The sequence below is a fragment of the Sorex fumeus genome, unplaced genomic scaffold (assembly GCF_029834395.1).
Source record: "Sorex fumeus unplaced genomic scaffold, SorFum_2.1 ptg000032l, whole genome shotgun sequence".
Taxonomy (NCBI): Eukaryota; Metazoa; Chordata; class Mammalia; order Eulipotyphla; family Soricidae; genus Sorex; species Sorex fumeus.
In genome coordinates, this window is record NW_026606089.1 from 8,771,099 (window position 1) to 8,777,098 (window position 6,000).

At 38.8% G+C, this 6,000-nt stretch overlaps 1 pseudogene; it reads right to left on the minus strand.

The window, feature by feature from the left end:
* Positions 1-1,286: 1,286 nt before the first annotated feature.
* Positions 1,287-1,383, minus strand: LOC130025909 (uncharacterized; annotated as a pseudogene).
* Between the last annotated feature and the right edge of the window lie 4,617 nt (positions 1,384-6,000).

Consider the following 6,000-nt stretch of genomic DNA (forward strand, 5'->3'; position numbering starts at 1 on the left):
TTCCTGGAAAATCAAAAAATGTTGGAAGCAGTTCCTCTTTAAAGGTTTGAAATATTTCACTATTGAATCCATCTGGGCCCTGGATTCTGTTTAGGGTATAATTTTGACCATCATTTCAATTTCCTTGGTAGTGATAGGTTCAAGTATTCCAAATCTTCTTGGTTCAGTCTTGGGAGGTAATTGGAATCCAAAAATTTATAAATTTTTTCAAGATTATCTCATTTCCTGCTGCAAAGATTCTCAAAATAATCTTTGATGATCCTATGGATTTCTGTACTTTCTATTAGGATATCCCCCTTTGCATTTCTGATTCGATTTATTAGAATTCTTTCTCTTTGTTTCTTTGAGAGGCTTCTCATGGTTTATTGATCTTATTTATTTTCTCAAAGAACCAGTTTTTGTTCTTATTGGTCTTCTGGATTGTATTTTGGGATTCTAGCTCATTGATGTCTGGTACAAGTTTTATTATTTCCTTCCTCCAGCCTAGTTTGGACTACTTTTGTTGGTTATTTTCCAAAATCTTGAGCTCTAATTTATTCATGTAGGCCCTTTCTTTCTTCCTGATGAATTCTGGCAGAGCTATAATCTTTCCTCTTAACACTGCTTTTGCTGTGTCCCAAAAGTTCTGGTAGCTCGCGTCCTCATTCTCATTTGTTTCTGGAACCTTTTTATTTTCTCTTTGATTTCTTCTCTAAGCCAACGGTTGTTCATTACTTCCCTTAAATAAAATATTTCCTTGCTGAGCTTCAGTCTGTTTGATCTATCGAGAAGTGACAAAGAAGTGTTGAAATCTCCTACTAGTATTGTGCTGCTATCAATGTTTTTCTATAAGTCTATTAGGAGTTTTTTTAAAGTATTTTGCTGGTCTGTCATTAGGATCATATACATTGAGGAGGGTGAGTTCTTTCTGATGTACATATCCCATGATCATGAAGAAATGACCTTCACTGTCTCTGATAACCTTTAGCCTGAAGTCCATGTGGTCTGATACTAGTATGGCCACTCCAGCTTTGCGGAGGTGATATTTTCTTGAAAACGTGTTTCCCAGCCTTTTACTTTTAGCCCATGGGTGCTTTGATTGTTCAGACATGTTTCTTGCAGGCAGCAGAATGTTGGGTTCAGTTTTCTAATTCATTTTCCTATTCTGTGCCTCTGAATAGGCACATTTAGTCCATTGACATTGAGAGAGATTGTTGTTTTGGGGATTTGTGCTCTCTTTATGTATAATTTTTGTACTTGTGGGGATTGTCTTAGCTTAAAGTATACCTGTTAATTCTTCTTGCAACAAAATTATGGAATGCTTTACAAGTTTGCATGTTATCTCTGTGCAAGGACAATGTTCATCATTGTATCATTTCAATTTTAGTATATGTGTTATCAAACCTAGTAGGAGTTAATTTTTCCATATTTTTCTCTTCTTATTACTTTGAGTGTTGTCCTTCCTCACTCCTATGGCAGACAATGATTCCTAATCAAGGAATGTATTTCAAAGCATCATGAATAAATATATTTAGAACTTTAATGTCCCAGAAATTAAAATATGGTTTTTACTATATTAGCATTTACCATACCCCAGGCATCAGTTTTACGAAATAATTCTTTTGGAAGATGGTATATGAGTTTGTTTAATGTTGTTCCCTGAATCCTTCATTAAGAACATTAAAATAGAGCCTTTTGCTGTTCTCACCTCAGTCCTGTGTACATCTCCAGGAAAAGGTGGATGGTGTTGTCTGCACTTTGACCACCTTGAATGTATGTAGGATTTTTCTCCTGAAGGATGAGGTGAGGATCGTATTCATGATTTCATTCCACCTTATTACAAGTTCAACTTGAACGGAAGGTGAGACTCATGAGGCTCCTATAAAGGACAGAACAAAGGGTCTCAGTGAAGTTTAATGGCCAACTCACATTAACAACATAGATGACTCAAAGTAACCTGTGTGCATCTTTGTGTGTAGTGAGTTTCATATCTACTGATAGTGATTCTCAGTCATGAAACATGGGCAAAACAGACCTGTAATTAAAAATCTAGTTCTCTGAGCAGAGTGGGTTCTCTGAGGTGATTGAACAAGTGTGTAGTAATTTATTACTAAGCACATAAGTATTTTGAATGATGTGTACTTTTCGATCTAAAATTAATTCCAAATATGTCTAAAACGACAGTCTCCTGACCTCGCACCTGGCTTTCCTCACCGAGGACCCTTGGAGGTGCCGGAGTGAGTTTCCCTCACCGCCCTGATTAGAGCCCCGGCAGCTGAAGAACTCTGCAACAAGCCATAGGTATGCTTAAGACCACCCTTCCCAAGCTTGAAGGAACCTCATGCATGAAGGAACTGGAAGAGGAACCCAGATGTGCGGGACCGGGGGATGAGATCTCCATGGCTGCTCAGATCAAGACTGTGCCCCCTCCTTCCAGATCCACCATCTTCTAATAATTAAGTGCTACAACCACGAACTGCCCCTGGATCCATGTAATGCCATCAATGGCCAACATCCAGAGACTAGATCTTATTTAGAAGACAGCAACTCTGATTGTCCAGTCCTCACTCTCAGAGAACCTGGTAGGCTTCTGCGAGTATCTTGCCCGCATGGCAGAGTCTTTGTTTCTGGTCACTGTTTCTATTGAGGTGCATAAGCTGCTTAATTTAAGATTGTCCCCTTTATTTATCTCTGTTTCCAGTTGCTTGGCAAGTGGCGTGTTATATTTGAAGATACCTTTAGCTTCAATGTCGTGGAGGGATTTGCAGACCTTGTCATCAATGAACCTGAGGGATTCTGGTCTAATGTTGAGGTCTTTGACCCATTTTTATCTGACTTTTGTGCATGGTGTTAGGTAGAGGTCTGAGCCATTTTTTTTTGCATGTAGCTGTCCAGTTTTTTTCTGCACCGTTTGTTAAGGAGGACTCTCTTGATCCACTTCACATTTCTTGCTCCCTTATCAAAGATTAGATGATTATATATTTGAGAGTGTGTGTCAGTATATTCAATCCTTTTCCATTGGTCTGCAGCTCTGCCTTTGTTCCAGTACCATGCTGTTCTCATTATTATCGTTTGTAGTAGAGTTTGAGGTTGGGGAAGGTGATGCCTCCATTGTCTTTTCCCCAAGAATTGCTTTAGCTATTCGTGTGTGTTTGTTGTTCCATGTGAATTTCAGGAGTGCTTGATAAATTTCTTTGAAGAATGTCATGGGTATCTTTATAGGGATCAAGTTGAATTTTTACAATGCTTCGTGGAGAATTGCCATTTTGACAATGTTAAATCTCCCATTCCATATGCAGTATATATGTTTCCATTTCCTCGTGTCCTTTTTAATTTCCTGATGTATAGGTCCTTTACCTCTTTAGTTAAGCTGATTCCAAGGTTCTTGATTTTCTGAGGCACAGTTGTGAATGGGATTGCTTTTTCATGTCACTTTCTTCTCTCTCATTGCTTGCATATAAAAAAGCCATAGACTTTTGGGTATTGAGTTTATAGCCTGCAATTTTACTATAAATGTCTATTGTCTCTGGGAGTTTTTCGTAGAGATTTTAGTATTCTCTGAATATAGTATGATATCTTCTGTGAATAGTGAGAGATTTTTTCTAACTTTCATACATGAAAAACTCTTAATATCTTTTTCTTATCTATTTTCTCTTCCAAGTACTTCCAGTACTACATTGAACAGAAGTGCCAAAATGAATTTTTACTTAGCACATTCTGTCTATAAATTTCTATGCTAAGAACGGTGGAATAAACAGTGATATCTTAGTAATTTACAAGCAAATTATGAAGACAGATAATTTAAAAGAATTCCTTTGTATAAATTTCCAAAATGTGTAGCTTTTATTAAATATATTAAGAATAAATCGTAGGTCTTGATTATACCATGAAGATTATTTTCCTGTTAGAAGTTACCCTTCTAAAATGCAAGAAAGAGACACATTTTGAAAATGTTGATTATTCGTTCATTAATTCAATGAATATTTGTTAGTCTGGTGGTGCAGTGCCTGCAGGAAGTCAACCTGTACCCTCAGGTGAGTACATCAACAGTCTGATGGTGTCTTCATGCTTCCTGATAACCTCAAATCGCCACTGTGCCTCTGGCTGGCTCCCAACAACTCAGGACTACGTTTCCCGAGAAATTAAACTCCCGAAAGATATGTGGGAGCCATGTTAACAAACCACCCCTGGCTCAGCTATACAAGCTAATGCATTGGTCTTGTTTCAGAGACCCATAGACAAATCTGGAACATATCAACAGCCACCGTTAACCTTGGAACTGCAAAAGGCTCAACACACTAGGGTAAATCGGAGGAAGGCAGGTTACTTTGGTGCCCACTCAACCAGAACCCAGTGCAGCCACTTGCTCCCACAATCCAAAATCGCCATCATGCTCTCCTCTGGTTTCCATCGTCTCAGGATGGCTCTCACTGAAATATAACAGCTGAAAATTCGGATATGCGGGTTTTGTGACTGAAATCTCCAGGCTTTCTCTGGGCAGGATGGGCATCCCACCCCCACTGCCCTGTACTTATGGAAGCCTCAGCAGTCATTTTCATACCTCAAAGCTACTCCAGGCTTACCTTCCTGATGAAAATGCTAAATTCCTTGAACAAACATGATGACCTCTTAGTACCTGTACGAGACCCTTAATGCACAAAATAAAAAGGAGACAGAGAGAAAGAATTAAAGAGCCTGCCATAGAGACATACTGGGGGTGGGGGTAAGGTGTTGGGGGATGGTTTTAGGGAACCAGGAATATTGGTTTTGGGAAATGTACACTAGAGGAGGGACGGATGTTGGATCGTTGAATGACAGGAAGAAAATTATGAATAGATTTGCAATGGTCTATCTCACAGATATTGGATAAAACGTTAAAAATATATATCCTTCATTTGTACCTCAGAATACTGATGGAACTTTAAAACTCAGCATATCTATTTTTGTGTTCTCTGTAGGAAAAAAATGTTACTAACCTGTGTGCCAATAACTTGTAGAAAGCTAAACGCAAACATATATCAATGACTGTCTTTGGCATGAATACTGTAATTGCAGCTATGTTATGTTTTAGAATCAGTTCATGGACAAGACGTCAAGAGGAGCAGTGGCAAAGTGCATCAATGTTGAATGGATAATGTTTCAGGAGCTTGCAAGGGAGATGGGAAGATTTGGCATGAGTAAAGGGAAGAAACAGAAGAGTGAAGTACTAATAAGTATCATGAGAAAAATGCAAGGGACGACATTTCCTGGCAAGTGTCACACTCTGTTGAGCTTTTGGTGAGGATAAGTATTAGAAAGTATCTTTCCCATTTAGTGGTAAAAAGGTAACTTTGATGGGTTTATTTAAAATTTACTTTAACGATTAGAATTACCAAGAGATACAAAGTTACAAAGTTGCTCATAATTGAGTTTCAGTCATCTAATGTTCTAGAACCTTTCCAGTATATTGGGGCATTTTTGAAGGAATATCCCTGGTGCGAAGACTAGGGCATCTGAATCTTAACACATTTCACCAAATATATGATCTGTACTCACATGATTTACACTGTCTCCCCTGCTCTTTGATTTATTTTTTCATGCAATATTTCCGTGTGAACCTAACCTCAAGTGAGGCTCCCTATTTAAGACAAGTACATGTTTCTGGGGCACTACATATTTTTTGGTTGCTGGGAGGGTCTGTAAAGCAATGCTCAGGAGGTGTGGGGGCCCCACAGACAATTCTCAGAAAACGTGGCTATGGTGCTTGGGGTCCTCTGAGGCTATACAGCCTTTGATACTCTGGCAATCATGTGGTGCTGGGAGTCAAATTGAGTGCATGTGAGACAAGTTCCATAAGCACTACACTATCTCCTGCGGCCCTGGGTATTAGATTTATGTCAGCATTCTGAGGTCCTCCCTTTTGTCAGAAAGCAGAGACTTGTGCAGGAGAAAGTGGAAGAGACTTTAGGGTTTAGCTATGTTGACTGAGTAGCTGGTGATACCATTAAGATTGGAACATAAAGTAAAAATAAAACAAGAGCC